The sequence below is a fragment of the Tachyglossus aculeatus genome, chromosome 4 (genome assembly GCF_015852505.1).
Source record: "Tachyglossus aculeatus isolate mTacAcu1 chromosome 4, mTacAcu1.pri, whole genome shotgun sequence".
NCBI classification, from domain to species: domain Eukaryota; kingdom Metazoa; phylum Chordata; class Mammalia; order Monotremata; family Tachyglossidae; genus Tachyglossus; species Tachyglossus aculeatus.
Genome location: NC_052069.1, coordinates 49,836,558 through 49,850,906, shown reverse-complemented (window position 1 = coordinate 49,850,906; position 14,349 = coordinate 49,836,558).

Sequence of the window (14,349 nt, the reverse complement as noted above, 5' to 3'; positions counted from 1 at the left end):
TGAATGAACTGTAGTGATTTCAAAACATTGTTATCAATAGCAAACCTTTTTGGAAAGCTGACCAGAAGCGTAGAATCCTGTTAGACTGGTCTCTGCCCTCAAAAGAGCCTAGAGTCCAGTGGCTAGATAAAAATAGGCAAGCAAAAATGCAATATAAGTCAGTAAACAGAGAATCAGTTTGAACAGAATAATATCCCACAAGGGAGAAGGTTTTGGCATAGCATGAATCTGGGAGTCCGAAGGTCATGTGTTCTAATCCCAGCTCTGCCACTTGTCTTCTGTGTGACCTCGGGCAAGTCACTTCACGTCTCCGTGCCTCAGTTACCTCAACTGTAAAATGGGGATTGAGACTGCGAGCCACACGTGGGACAGGGACTGTGTCCAGCCCAATTTGCTTATATCCACCCCAGCGCTTAGTATAGTGCCTGTCCCATAGTAAGTAACAAATAATTATTGTCATTATTATTATAAATTCAATTTAAGTTAACTGAGGGTGCTAATGAAACCTGAACTTATTCCTAAAAATAAAACAAAAAAACCTCAAACATTAGTGGCTGATGCATTTTAACTTTTAAAAGACTGGCTTTTGAAACCCGAAAGCACTCGTCTCCGAAGACAACTGCTTATCAGTCAGTTTTATTTATTGAGCATCTACTGAACTAATGTAGTAGTAGTAGTAGTAGAAGTAGAAGGTGAAATATCAGTGTTCACTGAGCTTTCACTTGGTGTAGTTTACTATACTACTCACTTGAAAAATGCAGAATAAAGAAGGGACACATTCTCTGCCTACAGGAAGCTTATACTCTGACAGGGAGTTGGGGTAGGGGAACAAACAAAATGATTTTATGTGTACAGAGTATTCATTCATTCAATCGTATTTATTGAGCACCTACAGAGCACTGTACTAAGCACTTGGAAAGTACAGTACAGCAGTAAAGAGAGACAATCGCTGCAGATGGAGGTTCAGTGAGAAGGTTAGCACCAGAGGAGCAGAGTGTGAGGGCTGGGATGGAGAAGGAGAGAAGGGAGGTGAGGTAGGAGGGGGCGAGGTGATGGACAGCCTTGAAGCCGAGAGTGAGGAGTTTTTGTTTGATGCGTAGGTTGACAGGCAACCACTGGAGATTTTTGAGGAGCGGGGTGACATGCCCTGAATGTTTCTGTAGAAAGATAATCCGGGCAGCGGAGTGAAGTATGGACTGAAGTGGGGAGAGGCAGGAGGTTGGGAGATCAGAAAGGAAGCTGATGCAGTAACCTAGGCGGGATAAATGAGTGATTGTACTAACTTGTTTTGTTTTGTTGTCAGTCTCCCCGCTTCTCGACTGCGAGCCTGTTATTGGGTAGGAATTGTCTCTGTTGCCTAATTGGACTTTCCAAGAGCTTAGTACAGTGCTCTGCACACAGTAAGCGCTCAATAAATACGATTGAATGAATGAATAACGTGGTAGTGGTTTGGATGGAGACGGAAGGGTGGATCTGAGAGGGTACAATAGAATGAGAAGACAATCCCTATCTTCAGAGAATTTACAGTCTAGCAGGGGAGTCATTGTTCAGAACTTATTATTATTTCAGTGCCTTTCTTCTAGATGTATCTTCTAGATAGATGGGGTGTGACATAGTTCTCTGGGGCAGGACTACACCAAAGTGTGGGAAGCATTCTAAAATTCAGAAAAACTCACCCATCCACTCTCCCACTAACCAGCTAGCCCAACCAATTTCCTTCTCATCCTCCAATTTTTTCCCAGCTATAACCCATTCATTTTCTCTCACCCAAACTGTCTTTTACTGACAACTGCTCTCTCAAATCCTTCCATTCCCTCCTGTTCCTTGCTCTTTCTGTGGCCTCGTCCTCTCGCACTTTCTCTCAACCTTCTCCTCTCTTCCCTTTCATTTTCTCTTTTGTCCATGTGTCTAATTTTACTGGGAATTTCCCGTTGCCTTGTAACCGACTTTGTTTTTGTTGCTTTTGCCCCTCGTGAACTTTGATTTTATTTTTTCCTTTCCTTTTCCGCATTTCTCTCTCCTGCCCTTTGGTCTCCCTCTCATTTCCCCCTTTCCTAACCATTTTTTTAATCACCTCTTTCCTCTCTGTCTTTTAAAAATGTTATTTCTGTGGAACTCTTCCCTTCTTCACATCCCCCACCAAAAAACATACTTCAGCGGCAAGGTAGTTCCTATGCCCTAAACATGAGCTAGCAATAATGCTGAGGGCATTTGTTAAGCGCTTACTATGTGCCAGGCACTGTACTAGACACTGGGGTGGATACAAGCAAATCAAGTTGGACACAGTCTTTAGATAAGCAGCGTTGCTTAGTGGAAAGAGCATGGGCTTTGGAGTCAGTGGTCATGGGTTCAAATCCTGGCTCCACCAATTGTCAGCTGTGTGACTTTGGGCAAGTGACTTCACTTCTCTGTGCCTCAGTTACCTCATCTGTAAAATGGGGATTGACTGTGAGCCCTCAGTGGGACAACCTGATCACTCTGTAGCCTCCCCAGTGCTTAGAACAGTGCTTTGCACATAGTAAGTGCTTAACAAATGCCATCATTATTATTATTATTGTTATTATTACTGAGATTGTGAGCCCCATGTGGGACAGGGATTGTATCCAACCCCATTTGCTTGTATCCACCCCAGCACTTAATTCAGTGCCTGGCACAAAGTAAGCACTTAGCAAATACCATTATTATTATTATTATTATTACAATACAACAATAAACAGTGACATTCCCTGCCCACAGTATAGGGGTGGGGGGGCAGGGTCACACAGCAGACAAGTGGCAGAGCTGGGATTAGAACCCATGACCTTCAGACCTCCAGGCCTGTGCTCTATTTACTACACCATGCTGCTTCTCAATACCACCAACGTGTCAGAAACCAGCACCCAGAACATCAATCTTCTAGAAAACAAAGAAATCTTCAAGGCCCTCTCTGACAACTTCACTGCAGCCTTATTAGAACGATGCAACTGTCCGGCTACAAGTACCAACATGAACTATAAATCGGTGCTTCCCAAGACACTATTTACCAGGCAACCGTAAAAACTGTGGGAAGGCCACAGGACATCATCCGAGACAGGTCTGATGAACGTGAGTCAGAGATTAAAACACTACTTTCAACGAAGCAAGAAATGCCTTGTCAACATGTAGCAGCTCCTCGTTTTATGAGGAAAGGGAAGCCTACAAAAAATTGGGACAGGAAATGCAGGTCAAGCTAAGAAACCCCCCGACCAAGGGTGGCCTGTCAAAGCTGGAGAGATCCAGGGATCTTCTAAGTGCCACCGACTAAAAACTTTGATTTCTCACTAAAGAAAAGATGTGGCCCTATATATACCACTTAAGAATACCAATGGTATCATCCTCATCACAGACAAAGAGGGAATTTTGCCCATGTGGCAAAAAGACTACAATAATACTCCAGATGAGCTTCCTGCCACTGACAAGGAGGCCTGTTGAGGAAGAGAAAACTGCTCAAAATGTGAAGGCATTTAAATTAGACTAATTTATTTCTTAGATTCTGAGTCTCCTGAGGGACAGGCACCATGTCTAATTCCAACCTGTGTATTCTCTCCCACAGTGCTCCATGCACAGTAAGCATTTAATAAATACTATTATTATCACTACTATTTCTAATGAGAAGCAATTTTCACAGACGTCATTTTTAGGTAGTTTAGAAAGGGTTACATTTTACTGAGATATCCTTAATAATGGTATGGCAATTTAGGTTTACAGGGGCTAAATTAAAGAAACCTAACTTTTTATCTACCAATGTTTTAAAATCTTAGTTCAATTCATTATTCAAAATCACTATTTTGAAAACAGCAAGACGGTGGAAGGTGACTACTTGATTACTCCATCAGCGTCCTTGCTGATCTCCCAGCCTCCTCCCTCTCCCTAATCCAGTCCATACTTCACTCTGCTGCCTGACTCATTTTTCTAGAAAAACGTTCAGGCCTTGTTTTCCCACTCCTCAAAAAACTCCAATAACTGCCCATCCACCTCCTCATCAAAGAAAAACTCCTCACCACTGGCTTTAAAGCAGTCAGTCATGTTGCCCCCTCCTACCTCACCTCGCTACTCTCCTACTATAACCCAGCCAGCACACTTTTCTCCTCTAATGCTAAGCTTTTCACTTTATCTCTACCTCGCTGTTGACATCTGACCCACCTCCTACCTCTGGCCTGGAATGCCTTCCCTCCCGGTATCCAAAAGACAATTACTCTCTCTCCACCTTCAAATCCTTACTGAAGGCACATCTCCTCCAAGAGGCCTTCCCTGACTCAGCCCTTCTTTCCTCTTCTTCCTTTCCCTTCTGTATCAGCCTGACATGCTCACTTCATTCACCCCCCCAACCCAACAGCACTTATGTACATATCTGTGATTTATTTCTTTATAGTAATGTCTGTCTCCCCCTCTAGACTGTAAACTCATTGATGGCAGGGAATGTATCTGTTTATTGTTGCATCGTACTCTCCCAAGTTTTTAGGACTCAGTAAGGGCTCAATAAATTCGATTTAATGAATGAATGAGTCACCACAAAGAGCCCTGTTTGGCTCTCTGATGGCCCAGACTGATTTGGGAAGAGAGCTGGGATGAGGAGGAGAAGCAAGCTCTGCTTCTCTGCCTGTCTCCATCCCCTTTCTCCTGCTTCACCCCACTCTGCTCCCAGCCATTGCAGAGGTATGTATCCTGGTAGCTGGGGAATTTCCCCCACTCCACTTCTGTCCCCTGGAAGAAATAATAGTTGATGCCTTTTTTCCCCTACCCACCCAGTGTGGTTAAAAACTTCCTTCTCCCTCTCCTTTCCCCCATTATGGCTAAACTCCCACTGCCCCCTGCTTCACTCTACCCGGTAAAAATTTCCCCATCCTCTTCCCACTCTGCTGTGGCCAAAACACTCATTCTCTCTTTCTCTCTCCTAGAATGGCACAATTACCTTCATCCTCCTCTTCCACCCTCTCCCAAATGACAAAAGTTCCCCCCTCACTCACCCTGGATAATAATAATTGTGTGCCAGGCACTGTACTAAGCGCTGGGGTAGATGCACAATTCGCATAGGGCTCACAGACTTAATCCTTATTTTATAGATGAGGTAAAGTGATTTATTTATTCATTCAATCATATTTATTGAGCGCTTACTGTGTGCAGAGCACTGTACTAAGCACTTGGGAAGTACAAGTTGGCAACATATAGAGACGGTCCCTACCCAACAACGGGCTCACAGTCTAGAAAGGGGAGACAGACAACAAAACAAAACATGTGGACAGGTGACAAGTTGTCAGAACAAATAGAATTAAAGCTAAATAATAATAATGATGGCATTTATTAAGTGCTTACTATGTGCAAAGCACTGTTCTAAGTGCTGGGAAGGTTACAAGGTGATGAGGTTTTCCCACGGGGGGGCTCACAGTCTTCATCCCCATTTTACAGGTGAGATAAGTAAGGCACAGAGAAGTTAAGTGACTTGCCCAAAGTCACACAGCTGACAATTGGCAGAGCCAGGGTTTGAACCCATGACCTCTGACTCCAAAGCCCGGGCTCTTTTCACTGAGCCATGCTGCTTCTCTGAATGCTCATCATTAACAAAATAAATAGAATAGTAAATATGTACAAGTAAAATAAATAGAGTAATAAATCTGTACAAACATATTTACAGGTGCTGTGGGGAGGGGAAGAGGTAGGGCGGGGGGATGGGGAGGAGGAGAGGAAAAAGGGGGTTCAGTCTGGGAAGGCCTCTTGGAGGAGGTGAGCTTTCAGTAGGGCTTTGAAGGGAGGAAGAGGGCTAGCTTGGCGGATGTGTGGAGGGAGGGCATTCCAGGCCAGGGGGAGGACGTGGGCCGGGGGTCGATGGTGGGACAGGTGAGAACGAGGCCCAGTGAGGAGGTTAGCGGCGGCAGAGGAGCGGAGGGTGCGGGCTGGGCTGGAGTGTATGTTGCCAATTTGTACTTCCCAAGTGCTTAGTACAGTGCTCTGCACACAGTAAGTGCTCAATAAATACGATTGATGATGAGAAGGAAAGAAGGGAGGTGAGGTAGGAGGGGGCGAGGGGATGGACAGCCTTGAAGCAGAGAGTGAGGAGTTTTTGCTTGATGCATAGGTTGACAGGCAGCCACTGGAGATATACGGAGAAGCAAAGTGATTTGCCCAAGATCACACTGCTGACAAGTAGTAGAGCTGGGATTGGAACCCAGGTCCTTCTGACTCCCAGGTTTGGGCTCCCTGGGTTGAACTAGTGAGGGCAGGGCACATCCTGGCTCCAGGCGGAGAGTCTGGTGGCAGTTTGCTAAGGGCAGGGGCCCTGAACCCAGAGGCAAGCTTTCACCTCAGCTCCAGAGCTCAACAATAATAATAATAAGGATGGCATTTGTTAAGCGCTTACTATGTGTAAGGCACTGTGCTAAGTGCTGGGGAGGATACAAGGTGATCAGGTTGTCCTATGTGGGGCTCACCATCTTCATCCCCATTTTACAGATGAGGGAACTGAGGACCAGAGAAGTTAAGTGACTTGCCCAAAGTCACACAGCAGACAACTGGCAGAGTTGGGATTCGAACCCATGACCTCTGACTCCCAAGCCCAGGCTCTTTCCACTACACCATGCTGCTTCCAAAGCAAGAAGACCCACCCGCCCCCCACCATAATCATTCATTCATTCATTCAATCGTATTTATTGAGCGCTTACTGTGTGCAGAGCACTGTACTAAGCGCTTGGGAAGTACAAGTTGGCAGCATATAGAGACGGTCCCTACCCAACAACAGGCTCCCAGAGCCTGGGGTAATGTGAAAAGACCTTCCCTTCCACCCTACCCCCGAGAACCCTTGTGAAACTGATAATAATAATAATAATAATAATAATAATAATAATGGCATTTATTAAGTGCTTACCATGTGCAAAGCACTGTTCTAAGTACTGGGGGGGATACAAGGTGATAAAAATACCAGCCTAAAGTGGGGATATATGCAAGTTTATAATATAGCTCTATGTTACTGTCATGCCAAATTTGACCTTCTTTAATTACATGCTTATGCATTCTTCAAGTAAATGACCAAGTTTATTAGGGGTTATTATTTGAAAGCTCTTTACCAGCTGTTCTCCTCCACTTTGTTCAGAACAAGAGGAATTGAACTTGTACTGCTGAAGGAGGCCTGTAAGTACTGTGATTCAAATAACTTTATGGCAGTTTTAAAGGTGTTTCCAAGAGGAAACAAAGTGTTCTCGTCCCTTGAAGATCTTCAAGACACCATAGAGCCCCTTTCATGACCTGATTTGCTTGTATCTACGCTTGCACTTAGTGTCTGGCACATAGTAAACACCTAACAAATACCACAATCATTATTATTATTATTATTATTCCTTCTTTCCAAACAATTAATCAATCAATCATTCAGCTATTGAGTCCTTAGTGGGCTCAGAGCATTATACTAAGGGCTTGGGAGAGTATAATAGAAGTAGAGGATGTGCTTTTTACTCTCAAGGAGTTTACAGTCTAATCTGGGAGAGAGACACAAATACACATTTAGGCATAAGTGCTTAAATAGTAGTATATATATACATATATATAAATATAAATCTTATTTATCGAACACCTCCTGCTTAAGAGTTGTAAGCTCATTGTGGGCAGGGGTCCGTAATATTGTTATATTATACTCTCCCAAGCACTAAGTACAGTGCTCTGCACACAATAAAGGCTCATTAAATGTGACTGACTGAAAATACGATTGAATGATCATAGAGATCTGAACTAGGTGCTTGGGAGACTATAATATAAGAGATAGATATGGACAAAAGTTTTATGGGGATTTATGTAAGTGCTAAGTGGTGAAGAGTGTGGAGATGATAGTTGGAAGGAGGTGACCGAGGGAGATAAACATACATCCATGAAAGTATTCTGGAGAAGGTGGGAGTTCAGAAGGCTTTGAAGGTGGAGGAGCTGCGGTCTGCGGATTTGAAGAGGAAGGGATTTTCAGGCAAGAAAAAGGGTGTTAAAGAAGTGGTCAGATGTGGGAGAACAGGGCACCATATGAAGGTGAGGTTAGGAGGAATGGAGAACACGAGCTGGGGTGAAGTTGGAGAAGAGAGTGGATAGTGCTTAGTGCTTTGCATTCATTCATTCATTCATTCAGTTGTATTTATTGAACGCTGACTGTGTGCAGAGCACTGTACTAAGTGCTTGGGAAGTACAAGTTGGCAACATATAGAGACGGTCCCTACCCAACAACGGGCTAACAGTCTAGAAGGGGGAGACAGACAACAAAACAAAACGTGGACAGGTGTCAAGTGGTCAGAACAAATAGAAATAAAGCTAGATGCACATCATTAACAAAATAGAATAGAATAGTAAATTTGCACACAGTAAGCACTCAATACATAGGATTGAATGAATGAATGAGGCAGAGAGGTTACAAGTGCCTTGAAAACAATGGTCAGGAGTTTTTGTTTGATGTGGAAAGGAATGGGTGACTACCGAAGGTTTTCAAGGAGGGAAGAGTGGACTAGTTGACTGATACGTGCTGAATGACATTTTAGAAAACTGATCCAAGGACTCAAGTGAATTATGGCTTGGAGATGGGTGAGGCTGGAGGCAGGGAGACCAATGAGGAAGCCGATATATGCTGGAATCGAACAGTGATATAATGAGCAACTGGACCAGGTGAGTAGCCACTTGGATGGAAGGATCCAGGAATTATTCTGGAGGTGAAACCATTGGGATTTAGCAATAGACCAAACGTGAGAATTGAAAGAAAGTGCAGAGTCACAGAGGATGCCGAGGTTGTGATCTACAGACACGGAGACGGGCACTGTCAACTGTGATAGGAAAGCTAATCGGAGGACAGCATTTGGGAAGGAAGATGAGCTCCATTTTAATCATACGAAGTAAGATACTATCTGGGCATCCACGTGGAGCAGTTATGCAGAAAAGTGGTTATGTCGTAAATTTGTAAATCAGTAGACGGGGTTGAAGAAAAATATTCTGAATCTATAAATCATAAATAATAATAATAATGATGGCATTTGTTCATTCATTCATTCAATCGGATTTATTGAGCGCTTACTGTGTGCAGAGCACTGGACTAAGAGCTTGGGAAGTACAAGCTGGCAACATATAGAGACGGTCCCTACCCAACAATGGGCTTACAGTCTAGAAGGGGGAGACAGACAACAAAACAAAACATATTAACAAAATAAAATAAATAGAATAGTAAGTATGCACAAGTAAAATAGAGTAATAAATCTGTACAAACATATATACAGGTGCTGTGGGGAGGGGAAGGAGGTAGGGCAGGGGGGAGGGGGAGGGGGAGAGGGAGAGGAAGGAGGGGGCTCAGTCTGGGAAAGCCTCCTGGAGGAGGTGAGCTCTCAGTAGGGCTTTGAAGCGAAGCAGATGTGGGGAGGGAGGGCATTCCAGGCCAGGGGGAGGACGTGGGCTGGGGATCAATGGCAGGAGTGAGGAGGTTAGCGGCAGAGGAGCAGAGGGTGCGGGCTGGGCTGGAGAAGGAGAGAAGGGAGGTGAGGTAGGAGGGGGCGAGGGGATGGACAGCCTTGAAGCCGAGAGTGAGGAGTTTTTGCCTGATACGTAGGTTGATTGGTAGCCACTGGAGATTTTTGAGGAGGGGAGTAACATGCCCAGAGCGTTTCTGCACTGAGACGATCCAGGCAGTGGCGTGAAGTACAGATTGAAATGGGAAGAGACAGGAGGATGGGAGATCGGAGAGGAGGCTGATGCAGTAATCCAGTTGGGATAGGATGAGAGATTGAACGAGCAGGGTAGTGGTTTGGATGGAGAGGAAAGGGCTAATCACATCCACCAAGCTAGCTCTCTTCCTCCCTTCAAAGCCCTACTGAGAGCTCATCTCCTCCAAGAGGCCTTCCCAGACTGAGCCCCCTTTCTCCTCTCCTCCTCCGCACCTCCCCCTCCCTACCTCCTCCTCCTCCTCCCCACAGCACCTGTATATATGTATGTACAGATTTATTACTCTATTTTACTTGTACATATTTACTATTCTATTTATTTTGTTAATGATGTGCATCTAGCTTTATTTCTATTTGTTCTGACGACTTGACACCTGTCCACAAGCCTGAAGGGAGGGAGAGAGAGCAGGGGCAGAGATGTAGATTTGGGTGTCATCAGTTTAGGGATGATAGTTGAAGCTGTGGGAGTGAATGAGTTCACCAAGGGAGTGAGTGTAGATGGAGAACAGAAGGGGACCAAGAACTAACCCTTGAGAAACACCTACAGCAAGGGGGAGGAGGAGCCCGCAAAGGAGACTGAGAATAAATGGCCAGAGAGATAAGAGGAGAACCAGGAGAGGACGGCGTCTGTGAAGCCAAGGTTGGATAGCATGTTGAGCAGAAGGGGGTAGTCCACAGTGTCGAAGGCAGCTGATAGGTCGAGGAGCATTAGGATAGAGTAGGAGCCATTGGATTTGGCAAGCGGGAGGTCACTGGTGACCTTTGAGAGGGCAGTTTCCATGGAATGTAGGGGACGGAAGCCAGATTGGAGGGGATCGAGGAGAGATTGGCATTGAGGAATTCGAGGCAGCGGGTGTAGATGACTTGTTCAAGGAGTTTGGAAAGGAATGGTAGGAGGGAGATAGGGTGATAACTAGAAGGGGAGGTGGGGTCAAGAGAGGGTTTTTTTAGGATTCATTCAATTGTATTTATTGATAATAAATCATGTTTATTTAGGATGGGGGAGATGTGGGCATGTTTGAAGGCAGAGGGGAAGGAACCAGTGGAGAGTGAGCAGTTGAAGATGGAAGTTAAGGAGGGGAGGAGGGACAGGGCGAGAGATTTCATAAGATGAGAGGAAATGGGGTCAGAAGCACAGGTGGCCAGAGTAGCACTCAAGAGGAGGGAGGAGATCTCATCTGAGGATACTGTTGGGAAAGATGGGAGAGTAGCAGAGAGGGTTGATAGCAGGTGGGTTGGAGAAGGGGGAGGAGTGACTTTGGGGAGCTCAGACCTGATGGAGTTAATTTTACTAATGAAGTAGGAGGCCACATCGTTGGGGGTGAGGGAAGGAGGAGGGGGAGGAACAGGGGGCCTGAGAAGGAAGTTAAATGTACGGAAGAGCTGACGGGAATGATGGGCATGGGTGTTAATAAGGGAGGAGAAATAGTTTTGTCTGGCAGAGGAGAGGGCAGAGTTAAGGCAGGAAAGGATAAACTTGAAGTGAACGAGGTTGGCTTGGTATTCAGACTTTCTCCAGCAGAGTTCAGCAGCTCGAGCATAAGAGCAAAGGAGGCAGACAGTGGCAGTGATCCAGGGCTGTGGGTTAAGCACTTGTTAAGCGCTTACTATGTGCAAAGCACTGTTCTAAGCGCTGAGGGGATACAAGGCGATCAGGTTGTCCCACGTGGGGCTCACAGTTTTACTCCCTACTTTACAGATGAGAGAACTGAGGCAAAGAGAAGTTAAGTGACTTACCCAAAGTCACACAGCTGACAAGTGGCTGAGCTGGGATTAGAACCCATGACCTCTGGCTCACAAGCCCGGGCTCTTTCCACTGAGCCATGCTGCTTAAAATTGAGTTATTTTATTCAGAGTGAGAAGGAAAAAAAAACTCATAGTCTAGTGTCTAATCAGTGTATTTCTATTCTAGCCATCTAAGTGGGAAGAGCTTGGCGTCTGGGAGTCACAGCAGGATCTGGGCTCTAAACCTGGATCTGCCACTTGCCTTGGGCAGGTCACTTCACTTCTCTGTACCTCAGTTTCTTCAGTTGTAAAATTGGGATTAAATACCTGTTCTTCCTCCTAATTAGACTGTCAACCCCATGTAGGACAGGGACCCTGTCTGACCTGATGATGGGACCTACCCCAGCATTTAGAACAGTGTTTAGCACATGCTAAGTGCTTAAGACAAACCAATAATAATAATAATAGTAAAAACCCCTTTGGGGATTGGGCAGCCAGTTTTAATCAAAACAGAATGGAGTGAATAAGGAATATTATGAAAATGTATTTATCAAAGACTGAGATAATGGAAGCAAGTCTGTTGAGCAGGTCTTCTGTCAGGCTGAACAATGAGACTGCTGAGGCACACGTGGCTATGGGAAACCAATGGAATAGCAAAGATATTATCTTGACTAATAAGAAGGTGAGGGAAATTTTCCAACAATCGAGACAGTGGGAACCAAGTCATCAAAAGGGGGAATAAATACCTCGAAGTGACAGAACAGAGAACAAAGCACGGTGAATTTAGAAAGCCCTGGTTGCCTGCCTGTGGGACTGAGAGAGAACATTGAGGTCCAGCTACACTGAGAGTCATCAGGTTCACGGGGTCAAATGAGAAATACTAGGTTAGAGAGTTTGATGTGCTTTATTATGAAGGCTTGTTTTGTTTTTATGCATTAATGTTTTTATGGGGAGTTGAGGGGAGTAGGTTGATTGCAATAAAACATTCAGAGGTGTGTGCTTTGTCATCAATATATTCAAAGACAGACTTTTTTGTTGTTGTTCTCAATGGTACGTGTTAAGCGCTGTTCTAAGTGCTTGGGTAGATGCAAGCTAATCAGGTTGGACACAGTCCCTGTCCCACACTGGGCTCACAGTCTCAGTAGGAGAGAGAATAGGTTTTTCGTCCTACTTTTACAGTTGAGGAAACTGAGACACAGAGAAGCTAAGTACCTGGCCCAGTGTCACACAATAAGCAATTGGCACCGTGGGTCCTCTAACACCCAGGCCCATGCTCTTTTCTCTAGGCCACGCTGCTTCCTTTCCCTCAGTGGACAGCTTGTGGATGGCAACAGTCCTCTTCTGAGATATCCACAGAGAAAATAATTGAGACCATCTTGCAAACTCAGTGGTACTTATTATTACATTTACTTGGTTACAATCGTTGTTTCTGCCTCATTCTGGCAGGAATGATGCAATTTAGGGTTTGTTCTCTTTCTGTAAGATGGATCCTTAGATTGCCATTGTCTACTCTTGCAGAACAAGAATTACTGCATTAATTGGTAGCTGGAAAACCAAATATGCTTGTGAGCATGTGAGTCAGAATTTTAACATTTCCCCTCTCTGTGCTGGATGAACTGTTTGGGGCTTCTGGATTTGGTTAAGTTGGAGGAGTGGGAAGAGTGGATACAATAGAAGAAATAGAATTCTGGCAGAAATACGGTCAGATGAGTCCATTGCCAGCAGAAAGGGATCATTAAACAATCAACTACTTATAATAATAATAATCATGGTGTTTGCTAAGTGCTTACTGTGTGCCAGGCACTGTACTAGGTGCTGAGTAATTATGGTATTTAAGTGCTCACTATGTGCCAAGCACTGACCTAAGTGCTGAATAATTATGGTATTGGTTAAGTGCTTATTATGTGCCAGGCACTGGGATGGATACAAACAAATCGGGTTGGAAAACAGTCCCTTTAGGGCTCACAGTCTTAATCCACATTTTACAGATGAGGTAACTGAGGCCCAGAGAAGTGAATAGGCTTGCCCAAGGCCACACGGCAGACATGTGGCGGAGCTGGGATTAGAACCCATAACGACTCCTCTGCCGCCCGCCTTCTATCTCTCCTTGACGCTGCCAACCTCTTCCTCCACCCCACCTCACCCACTCACCAACTTGGTCATACCCTCGACCTCATCATCTCCTACCGCTGCACTGTGTCCACCCTCACCAACTCTGTGATCCCTCTCTCTGATCATAATCTTCTCACCTGCCTCCTCACTCACACACCTTTCCCCCGTAAATCCGTATTACTCCCTCACAGAGATCTCCGCTCTCTGGACCCCACCCATCTTTCGGAGCGCCTCACACCCCACCTCGCCGCCCTCTCCTCTCTACCCAGTCTTGATGATCAGATTACTGCTCTCAACTCTACCCTTTCTACTCAGCTAGACTCGCTCGCTCCCCTTTCCCTTCGCCGCTCTCGCACCACTAACCCACAGCCCTGGATCACTGCCACTGTCCGCCTCCTTCGCTCTTATGCTCGAGCTGCCGAACGCTGCTGGCGAAAGTCTAAACACCATGCCAACCTCGTTCACTTCAAGTTTATCCTTTCCTGCCTTAACTCAGCCCTCTCTTCTGCCAGACAAAACTATTTCTCCTCCCTTATTGACACCCATGCCCATCACCCCCGCCAGCTCTTCCGTACATTCAACTCCCTTCTCAGGCCCCCGGTTCCTCCCCCTCCTCCTTCCCTCACCCCCAACGATCTGGCCTCCTACTTCATTAACAAAATTAAATCCATCAGGTCCGACCTCCCCAAAGTCTCTTCCCCCCTTTCTCCAACCCCCCGGCTCTCAACATTCTCTGCTACTCTCCCATCCTTCCCAGTGGTATCCTCAGAGGAACTCTCCTCCCTCCTCTCAAGTGCTACTCCGGCCACCTGTGCTTCTGACCCCATTC